The sequence below is a fragment of the Acanthaster planci genome, linkage group LG05, assembly GCF_054643075.1.
Source record: "Acanthaster planci isolate LZ-2023a linkage group LG05, COTS_SCS, whole genome shotgun sequence".
NCBI classification, from domain to species: Eukaryota; Metazoa; Echinodermata; class Asteroidea; order Valvatida; family Acanthasteridae; genus Acanthaster; species Acanthaster planci.
In genome coordinates, this window is record NC_141781.1 from 20,200,717 (window position 1) to 20,212,150 (window position 11,434).

Genomic DNA, 11,434 nt, shown 5'->3' on the forward strand with positions numbered 1-11,434 from the left:
GACTTCACTTACTGTACACTTCATGATATCATGCTTGGTTGAGCACCATAGAATGTGAGACCAAGCAATTGGTTGGTCGTGTTTCAGAGTCCAGTTGGCTGGAGGGGGTCAAACATTATTAGATGATGTATATTGCTCAGGTACAAATGTATTGCACAACTTTGCGCAGAAATTAATCAGCTGAATGATGTACAAGTTGCCAAAGGAAGGGACGACTCTGAGGCAAGGGGGTGAGAGATTGGGGGTGTCTCAGAGAGTTGGAGGGGGGTTACTATGACACTTGCCAGTTTCTATACAACCCTAGTGTGGTAAAATGATGTGCATGTTATGTGTCTCACTTTAGAATTTTTTTTAGAAAATGTGACTGAAATATTGGACCTCTTCACCATTTTGTGTTTAGGTTTTGGAAAACTGTGAAGCTCAGTTTTTCCAATGTCCTGATAACTACAAATTAAATTTTTTTGTACCAATCATCATTTTGATAGACGGAAATAATTTGATTTGGGGGAATAAGATTTACAAACAGAATCAGCAATAGCGCCTTTACATTCCGGGACATCATTAATTGTCAAGTGTTTCGTGCCTGATTTTTCAGAAACAGCTCATGGCCAAAATTGCTAGGAGTTTTCTGTATTAACGTACCTGTGTATTTTCTGAACTGCTTGGGTTGTCAAGATGTCTGCGGTTGTTCACGGATATTTTTATCGTAAAAGACAGATTGCTAGCGTCGCACAGAAGACAAAATAAATTGACAAAATTTCATCATTTTTTCTATCGCAAATGTCTGCTGTTTATTTCTTTTTCTCATAATTTTGTGACAGTTTTACGGTAATGTTTTCAAAAAAATGCAAAAACTCTCTAAAATTTTCGGATTTTCTTTGGGTAAACCTGATGGCTTTTTGAGCGCTGAACGCCGCCATGTTGAATCGGTGTCCCGACTAATTGGAGTTCATACCAAAACCACAAATAAACGAATCTGCTATACTTTATTTACGCACAATACTGGCTGAGTTCGGGCGGCTTTTTCCCGTATGTTCACGAACAGTTCGATTTGTTGTTCGTGGGTAGGCCGCTCGAACGCCGGGAACAAACAACCAGTTATCACAAGCATGCAACATGGCGGCGTTTGTGTACGTTATCCGAGAGGTGATTCGAAGGTTTGAATGAGCTGAATTCTTTTCTATATAAACAGGAACATTCATTTCTGTGTTACGGAAAATAATTAATTTTAATTTTGCAGAACTTTGTCTCCATGGTCTATGGCTTTGGAAGCCATCTCTCTACTTTGCAGCTGTTCAAAAATCAAAATCTCACGAGTTTTTCCGTTTGTTCCTGTAAAACCCTGACGTGGGGATGGTGTGTGGTCCTGTTCCAAGTACAGTGTTCTTGAGTCGTGTCCCGCCGTTCGAGCGCGAGAACAAGAAACCCATGTCAAGAACAGGCCGCCGAACTCGACCACTCAATGATTCTTTGCAAAACATTATAATAAACGCGGCATTGTGTATTCTAACAGCAAATGAAGTGCAGAAAAGTCCCAAATGCTTTCCCCGGACTCCATTCATCAAAATGTGAACTTCTGCTTGGAAAAGCCGGAGGGACAAAAGTACCTGGGCGACAGAATATATAATCTGGCGGAGACAGGCTTGTGATGTCGTGAGAGAACACATTTTCCAAGGGAGACACGTTTTCCTTTGAGCAGGGGGACAGACGGGTTGTACATAAAAGAGGGCGCTACGCAGTTTTTCATCGTAGTTTTGAGTCTCGGCAGGGGGCGCTCTTTATGTATTTTCTAAACCTGCCTAGTCTAGGCCGATAGAGGGCGCTATATTCTATATCAACAGAGGGCGCTATTTATTGTGTCAATAGAGGGCGCTATATATATATCAATGGAGGGCGCTGTTTGTACACGCGACATGTCAAACTCTGTCTAGATAGGCAGCTGGGCCAGTACTTTATGTATTTCCAGTTTTAGTTTAGAGATAAACGAGCCCAAAATATAGTATTGATGCAGATTGCTCAAGAATGTAACAGTGACTTGAACCAGTATGTGGAGAAATTCTGTAGGTAAGACAAACAGTTTGCGCAGTGGGGAGGGCAAAATCGTGTGACCAGCTTCATGAGCATGACCAGCCGATCAGTGACCGTACCTTACGTAGTCCGATACTCGTGCATCATTAACTGAGCAACATGGTCATGGATTATTTCATTATTCAGTCATTTGGCATTTACATTGCCTATCTACAGTATACTATTACACATGTACTTGCAGGACTAGTCTAACTTGGACTTTACAAATTGGATTCTGGCTCCTTCCTCCATGATTCTGGTGAGCTCATGTGCTACGCGTGCCAACTCGCATGCCAACATGGCCATACGTATACGCCAACACGATTAACATGACCAATTGACCAACTCAAGATCATTACAATCGTAAGCCAAATTGTGCCATCACATGAGTACGACAGTACGTGTTACGATGTGTGCCGTTGCCCTTTCCCTCTATAAATGTTGGATTTGCAGAATATCCCACCCATGAAAATACTCCCTTAAAATCCAATGGCTACGTAGTCGAGTGGAGGTTGTTCAACTTTTGCATTATCCTTGCAGTGTCAAGGTACATGTAGGATCCCTATGTGTTGTACACAGTATTGAAGTCATTTTTGAGAACGAAGCACTCACTTGAATTACATACCACTCACCAGGGGAAGACTGAGAATTTTCTAAGTCCAATGTGGGACCCGGGGAGCGGCTACTCGGATTCGGGAATACGAAGTGGGTCTCGTGGAAGTGTGACTTGGTATCCATGGCTACGAGGTGGGCAAGGTGAGTGGCGGGGTATACCGCAATTGTGCCTTGGATTTTTCCCCCAAATTGACACCCACCCAGTCTGGTAGAATGTGTGCTGTTGTGTGTATTGATGTTTTGTAATGGCCAAACTGCAGTGTTCATGTATCAATGACAAGGCACCATGATAAAGTAAGTGGCTCAGTCTTGCATATACATTCCTTGATAAAACTGTATTTGTGACTTTTAATTTGAAATTTCGAGCAGGATTGTAGCTACGCCAGGCGGCGGGCAGGGCTATCCAGCTCTACATGTAATCTCCACCAGGCACATTGGGTAATTTTGAGCCTGACAGCCTGGCGCATATTTCATTCCCCGAGTTCGTAGAATTTCTTTAAAATCTCAAAAATTTCTCATGTCTCATGTATGTTCTATCTGTAGCAATTATAAGATATTTCTGTCTTTAATTCCTTGTTTTTAACAGCAAAAAACACTGAGGTACATGTAAGTGTAACAGGGAAAAATGGCACGCTATGGAGAAATCGAAAAACAACAAAACAAAAAATTCCTAACTAAACCAAGGATCTTTGAGGAAAGGGTCGCAGGAAACTGAACCCAGGACTCAGACACCAATATTTGACTTCAAAAAAGGACAACAAAGAATTTGTTAATGAAAAAGTACTGGAAAAAAATGAAAAAAACCAAAACGAAAGGACTAAAAAACAAAGACTTTAACCAAAAGACTAAAAATTTTAAAAGGACTAAAAACCCAAATCAACACAGTGTGTAAAATGGACCCTAAGAGTTTACACTCGGACTTCAATCTGTAAAAAATAAGAGAAGTAAAGAACATACATGCAAGAAAAACAAAATCTCTCCTACATGAACTACATACTGGAAATGAGAGCAGGGATTAACATGTCATACAACTAAAATTGTGCACAGGCCTATGGGGCTCATTAAGTATTCAAATCCCCTGGCAAGTCCAAATAAACAATCAACTAAGGAAGAGAGGACAAAGAAAGGCATGTTCTGAGGCAAATGAATGGAAATCCTTATACATAACTAATATACCTACACCAAAAGATTTAGAAAGGTAAGGAAATATGAGAAAATCAAAGAAGTAGAGATCTTAAAGATGATAGAAGCTTAGAGTGTGAGTGTTTTCTGGGCATTAAAGCTAGACAAAATTAGGAAAACTTCAGTAGAAAACTAATACTCAGAAAGAAAATGGACAAACCTTGGCAAAAAGTTTAGAAACTTTACCTTATACATGAATAAGAAAAGTTTAGAGACTCACCACGGAAGTTCTTGCCAAAAAGGGTTCAAGCAGAAAACCACACTCCAGTCAGGTGGAACAGTACATGTGGGGGTGACTGGTCTCTGCTGATCTGCTACACTGAGTGTAGCCAGACCAAATGGCAACTCTCTATGGGGGATGCTGAGTCTTAAACAAATAAACAGGGGGGCACACTACTAAAAAAGATAGAACTCCAAACTAAAGCTGAACGTTTTTAAAGGGGAACTACTTCTATGTAAAAACGTGTATTTACTGACATACTCATTTCTGGCTCTGCCACACTTGACTAAATAAGGCACCAATCCAGGCCTTGAAGTGAACGACGGCGGCCATACAACCACATACATCCCATCACATGAGGCAAGCTTCACATTCAGTATTCCCTGTACTGTACATGTACAGCACTACACACACACATTGCATTTGGTGTGTACATGTACATACATGACGTACGGACACATACAAAAGCTCAGCACCAGAGTGTCCCAATACTTCAAGCATTGATACCCTGCTGTACAAATAAATATCTGTATTTGTATAGTTGCATTCCAGCAGGAGTACATAACATGAAGGTACGGCAGAGTTTATGCGTAATATCAACTGACAGTCTCTTTGTCAGAACTTTCCCCTGGTGCCCACCAGGGGCCCTTAAACAGCCCCCTTATTCCCAATCCCCTGGCTGTGACCCATGAGAGTTCCTGTCGCTGCACTTCGTCATAATATTACCCGGCACAAAATTTGGCTTGGTGACAAGCCTGATCTTGATGCTGTTCTTTTAATGTGAATTAGTTTTTAATTTGTAGTTCTGAAAGCTGAAAAGGAGCTTTTTATGTGCATCAGGCAATTTAGTCAAAAAGCATTCTTTGTCATCTGACTTCAGAGTTCAAACTATAAGCTGGTGGCTCGTCAAGTTGCAGTGCACAAGTTGGTCAGCGTATGAGTTGATCAGAGTACGAGCTAGTCAGTGTACGAGTTGGTCAGAGTACAAGCTAGTCAGTGTACATGTTGGTCAGAGTACAAGCTAGTCAGTGTACGAGTTGGTCAGAGTACAAGCTAGTCAGTGTAGGAGTTGGTCAGAGTACAAGCTAGTCAGTGTACGAGTTGGTCAGAGTACAAGCTAGTCAGTGTACAAGTTGGTCAGAGTACAAGCTAGTCAGTGTAGGAGTTGGTCAGAGTACAAGCTAGTCAGTGTACGTGTTGGTCAGAGTACAAGCTAGTCAGTGTACGTGTTGGTCAGAATACAAGCTAGTCAGTGTAGGAGTTGGTCAGAGTACAAGCTAGTCAGTGTACGAGTTGGTCAGAGTACGAGCTAGTCAGTGTACGAGTTGGTCAGAGTACGAGCTAGTCAGTGTAGGAGTTGGTCAGAGTACAAGCTAGTCAGTGTACATGTACGTGTTGGTCAGAGTACAAGCTAGGCAGTGTACGAGTTGGTCAGAGTACAAGCTAGTCAGTGTATGAGTTGGTCAGAGTACAAGCTAGTCAGTGTACTGTGTAGGAGTTGGTCAGAGTACAGGCTAGTCAGTGTATGAGTTGGTCAGAGTACAAGCTAGTTAGCGTACGAGTTGGTGAGAGTACGAGCTAGTCAGTGTAGGAGTTGGTCAGAGTACAAGCTAGTCAGTGTAGGAGTTGGTCAGAGTACAAGCTAGTCAGTGTACGAGTTGGTCAGAGTACAAGCTAGTCAGTGTAGGAGTTGGTCAGAGTACAAGCTAGTCAGTGTACGAGTTGGTCAGAGTACAAGCTAGTCAGTGTAGGAGTTGATTGTCTAAGCAGTTCACTCGTCCTCATCGTACATCGCACAACACAAACCACGTACGTGCTGGTTCTGCCCAAATTGTTTTGGCATGGTGGTTGTGGAAGTTGCAGGGGGAAAAGACAAATTCTGTTTCATGTTTCACTTACTGTCTTTTAAGTATTGTTCTAAATAACCTTTCCAGGTGTCTAAAAATAGCTAAAACCCAGAAGCTTCCGGGAGCATTGTCCCTGGACCCCACCAGGGGCCCTAAGGCGGTCGCTGGACCCCACCCAGTAGGGGCTCGTCCCAAGGTGTTTGCATTGCATGTGCGATGGCCGTTCTAATTTCTTTCTTTCCAATGTTGGCAGGTATGCAATTGCTTTTTGTGTGGAGAGTCCCCATTGCTAATGTCCCTTGAAAATGAGATTGAGACTTTTTTCCAAGCTCAAAAGTTACACAATGTATATTGACGGTGCTACCAGCCCCTAAAAATTGTTTTCTGTATCTTTGGATCTCTACTTGTCTTGAAATTTTGAAGCAAATTTGGAGCAATGTTGCCAAAAACTTCCTTGATGGCAGCCATGTTTGTCTATGGATTATGGATTATCTCAACAAAGTATCAACCGTACACACATAGAAAGGACATACAACTGCCGTGGCTGACTGCATGACCTTCAATCGAATTCTCCCTCTTGTCTATATGGTCACTTACACATTACAAACAGATGGTCAGTGGGAGACACCTGCCAGAACAGAAAAAACTGGCACTGCTTAGGCTGCCGGGTTCGACCTAAACTCTGGTCAGCTTGCCGAATTCTAGTTAAAGCAGCCAGGTTGTGGTCAAAACCATTCTCTAAGTGGTCCAGTGGTCTAGTGTAAAACCACCAAGATAGGTGAGCACGCTTCCTCAGAGCGAGACGGTCAACTGAAGACAATCATTCATCCTAATCCAGGTATCCAGTTGATTTTATGTGTGTGCATCATTGCAGGTAAACCGTGCGGCAGATGACATCCTCTATTGCCATGGAGAGAGCTGTGCTTGCAGAGGTTACCAACCAAATTCCAAGTCAGGAAAGGATAGGTACATGTACATGGAATATCAGTTTTTATAAGCATACTTTCCCCCCCAAAATTTTCAAGCATGTTTTTTCTTGTTAAGCGGGTAGAAAGATTCTTTCAATATCCATCTCATAAATCCATTTCAGTTACGACACCAAAAATGACTTCAGAAAGGTTTCACACTTTGATGAGTTTCCTTCATTCACCTCTATGATTTTGGTGGCCCTTCATGTTAATGAACCCCTCAGTTTTTTTCTGCAGCAGACTTTAGGGCATGCATATATCAAAATGACCTCAAACTACAAGTTCTTTTTAGATTTAAAGAAAACCCCCCTGTGAAGTTACAGCAGCCAAAAAAAGTTTTGTGGCCATCAACATTTTTGGTAAACATTAGTGTTTCCCAGCCTTTATTTACCAAAAAGAAGTGTAATAAAATTGTGATAAAAGTGCAGATGTTGAAATTCACCTTACAGGGTAATCATTTCAACTTACAATTATTCAAGTGAAGTTCAGTCTTTTATACCTTGGCACTAATTGGTCAATCCCATAGCAACCCGGTGGGACATTTCCAAGATTTCATCAGCACCTTCCATTAAAAAGTGTCTTTGGCCAGAGCTGCATGTGTTCTTGTGCCAGTGTTCAATAATTGTGTACTTCATCATTAATGTGTGCGGTTTGTTGATCAGCGTGGTTGACTTGTTGCAGTCTTTAGACCAAGTCGAGCGATGAGAACAAATTCTGAGACTCTAAATGCTCTTATTTATCGAAAAATACCCGGACTGTGTCCAGGGTTACTACCAACTCAGTTTTCCTGTCATCTCCTATATTTGTGGCAGCTTTCGGTTGTATGACATATTTCCCTGAGATTTCAGAGTTTGGGGGATTCCTTCAACTTTACCCTTCCCCTGGTATGGAAAGATGTGCATTAAAAATGTTCTTTCCTTGGTGATGGAAAATGTTTAATCCCCCATCTCATAACATTTGACATTGTTAAAGGTACAAGATTTGAAATGCGAATGAGCTCAGACTTGTCCCAGCTTGTCTACTAGGCTTTTTTTAACCTGAACACATGTGAGGACCTTAGAATATTTTTGGCCTTTAAATAAATCAAACACATGAAACTACAGGTGTAGGTGTCTCATCCACTAAATTTGTACAAGGTAAAGCTCCTCAACCACACACCTCATTTGTTTTTCATTTCTAATTCTAAATTTTTTATATGCAGCAATGAAAAGTGACACATTCTTCAGGTCACAGAAACACCTGTGGAAGATTTATTGGCCATCAGAGGTCACATGACAAGGTAAGGAATGATGCTCTTAAATTGTGCCACCTGCCTAGAGTCTGAATAATTTTGTTGTTTAAAGCTTCAAACACGTGGTGCTGCACTCTTTAAGGCTGCTAAAACTTGCCTGAAAGCATAACAAAGTTGGGACATCATTTCAGACTTGTAATCAGAATTATTCCTGCTTTATTCTTGTAGATATAAAGGCAACAGTGCACTTTCTCAAAGGATTGGCAGTTCCTAATTTGAAGTAATCGATAAACTCACGAGGGAAGAACTTGGAGACGGACAATTTAATTTCAAAGTTTAGCTGGCAAAACTCCCCTGCTCAAATAATTGGATCAGGCTCAAGATTCTTTCATTTCAGTTTCAGGAAAAAAAGATTTCATTTCAACAAATACAAAAGTGACCTCGTGGCCCATGGGCCAGAATCTCTCCTCGATCTTGGGGGGGACATCAATTTACACTTTTTTGTGCACATCATGTTTATTATCTTATTCCATTTATAAGAACTCAAAAGGAAAAATTCTTGATCCATATCCATCAATTCCTAAAGTATTTTGTTTTGCTTAAAACATGGAGGGGACATTCAACATTGTGTCCCCATGCCGAATTCATGGGGGACGTGTCCCCCCCGGGTTGCCGCCCATGTCGCGGCCGGAGGAAATTATTTCGTCCAACAAAAGCATAAAAGCACTAAGCGAGACATCGAAATGCAGTATCTTGTTTGGAATTTCAAAAGTGATGGAAATTCATCAAGACTATTCATAAATGTAACAGTGATAGGGTAACAGTTGCTGTTTGAATAGAAATGGGTGATTTGGGGTCTCATAAAAAGGAGCTGCCACTCTTGGAGTGTAATGTTCTTTCAAAAGAAACAAATTGTTTTTTATCTTGTTTAACATTTCAAAGTTTAATCAGCAAGTATGTGCTTGCAAATAGCTAGGAATTCAGTCTGTACGTTTGGAGTTCACGGTGGAGTTCCATTTTCAATTTCTTCATTTTTAGATAATGAAATTGCAGAGTCCTGACATAGGTTTTGCCGAGAACCATTCACTTCAAATAGCTTGCAGTAGCTTTCACTTAGAGATTGCAATTGGATACGTTTAACACTTTATCATTTGTTCCCTCTGGTAGCGTGCTCATCTGGTCGGACCAAGTCATCCATGTCTGGTTATTACAAGACAGAACCCAAGATGTCCCCGGCAGCCTTGGGTTCCTTAGACGTTAGCTGGTTGACCTTGTGACACAAGATGTCTCCAGGCAGCCTAGTATGTCAGTTTGTCCCTCTCACGGCTTCAGCATCACAGCCTTCAAGACTAGAGAAAGGCTGCAAATCTTCGACTGCAACTTTCTTCTGCTGTTGGCTAAGAATAGTGGGAAAAATGTTAAATTATGAATTCCACGTTCCGGAGCTGTTTATGTTCAGAAACACTTGGTGCGTTTGTTTGCAAATTGAATTTGGAGAAAAGGGGACCTTTCTGTGCAAGAATGGTGGTCTTTGAAATCAGAGACACGTTGTTTAGCATTTTCCAACTGTTGTAGTTTTGTAAAGAACAAATTTCACAGTGCTGGTATTGAGCCAGTGAGTTTGTAATAAAACAGTGAAAGTGGATGAATTTGATATCAAGTCTCTTCAATTCATTGTACTGTATTTTATGGCAATTTCGGTAAGAGTTCCATTTACGGACATCAATAATTTGCCCTTGGGGTATTTGCTAGCCATACAACAATGATAATGTGTCGCAACAGTCTTTTCCAACAGTGACACTGTTGAAGCAAGTACTTTTACTTGGAAAATACTACGAATATTTCAGCCCTTTCTCATACTCATAGGGTTTTGCACAGGGTATCGACATTAGGTGACGTCCGCACAGGGAACTTTACACCATTTATTTTGATATAAATTGATCCTTGGCAGAATTATGTTTAAGGTTAATTTAATAGCTACCAATTTTGATTTTAGGGGGGGACTTATTCTAAGGGAAATTGAAATTAGTAAGGCTTTAAGGGGAATGCTACCAAAATGAAAGTGCGAACTGCGCATGATATTTGTATGGTCAGGATTAATGTAATCTACCAAAACAGCATTTGTATCAAGACTGGGATTAGGAATTCCTCCATGCTAAGACCGAAAACTTTAACCCTCCTATGCTAAGATGCATTCTTAACACAGTTGTCATATCAGTCAAAATCAGTCAAATTTCCCATACATACGTGTCTGTGTACTGGGGGAAATCAATTGGAAGGCATTTCTGACTGTTTTTGATGGTTAAAACAGGAGGGTTAAGGAAGAAATTGTGCCAGTCCAGTAGAATGATTCGTCATACACATTGATATTTTTCAAGGAATGTGCCGTATACGAAGCTGAAATACCCCCAGTTTCTTACCTTTTATGCAGTGGGTCTGCTTGTTGACACTGGCGACAGAGCCATGGAGGAATGAAACATATGAAGAAATAGCAACAGTGGCAGGTTTAGGGTCGACGACAAAGTGGAAATGCCTATGATGTAGAAAGTAGCAAGAGCGTCTGATAGTGCAATGCCTCTCGGCTGAAAACCCGACTACAAATGACAAAAATTAATATGGATAAGCTATGACATAAAGCAAACCACGTGTGGGCAGGGAGCCAATAGGAATAGAAGGGGGAGGTGTGGCGAGAAGGGAATTTGGGGGAGCAGGAAACGTTCCATAGACTAGACTGCACGGGGAATACAAGTCAGAGTTAGAGGCGAATACAAGGCGTTTAAAATCTAGGCCCTCATTGCACGCACGTTAAAAAAACGGTACTTTGGCTGAGAAAGAGACCAATTCTTTTGTTGGATTCTTTTGTTCAGTCTCCCCTTAACAATAAAAAGATTCGAGGCTTGGGAGAGGATTAGACGCCGCTATCTTTCGTTACGCTTGAGTGAACAACAATGGGGAGAATTGAAGCAGAAAATATCGAAAAACTCGCCTTTAAAAGCATTTCAGGCAACAAAATGATACTTTTTGCAGAGGAAATTACATAACAAATCTAACTATAGTTTCAGAATTCCAAAATTCGCCCGGATAAAAAAGTTGGCTTTTCAGGACCGGCTGGTTCCACGCTAAAACTTTCTCCCACCCGACGTTGGTGGCGCTATAACATTGAAAGTCCACCTTAGTTCGAGAGCATGCAGTGCAGCTGTACATGTTTACGTGTGTATATCAGCATACGGTGTGCTGTCGAGAAAACAAATTCGCAGTTTCATTTTTTAAACTTTCATATGAAATTTTCAAATAGATATTATCT

At 41.1% G+C, this 11,434-nt stretch overlaps 1 protein-coding gene and 1 long non-coding RNA gene across 6 annotated transcripts in view; one reads left to right on the top strand and one right to left on the bottom strand.

Moving 5' to 3' along the window:
* The window catches only part of LOC147799211 (uncharacterized), a 29,411-nt gene extending 19,627 nt beyond the window's left edge, over positions 1-9,784 (top strand). For all 5 annotated transcript variants that reach the window (XM_087137257.1, XM_087137253.1, XM_087137258.1 and 2 more), the window contains exons 12-15: positions 2,703-2,823; positions 6,806-6,897; positions 8,101-8,178; positions 9,298-9,784. The gene's annotated coding sequence lies outside the window, so the exon portion shown is untranslated. The remainder of the gene's footprint in view (positions 1-2,702; positions 2,824-6,805; positions 6,898-8,100; positions 8,179-9,297) is intronic.
* Positions 8,316-10,866, bottom strand: LOC147799212 (uncharacterized). Its single transcript, XR_015425364.1, has 2 exons — positions 10,551-10,866; positions 8,316-9,527 (listed from the first exon to the last, which is right to left on the bottom strand). It is a non-coding gene; the product is annotated as an uncharacterized LOC147799212 (long non-coding RNA).
* Between the last annotated feature and the right edge of the window lie 568 nt (positions 10,867-11,434).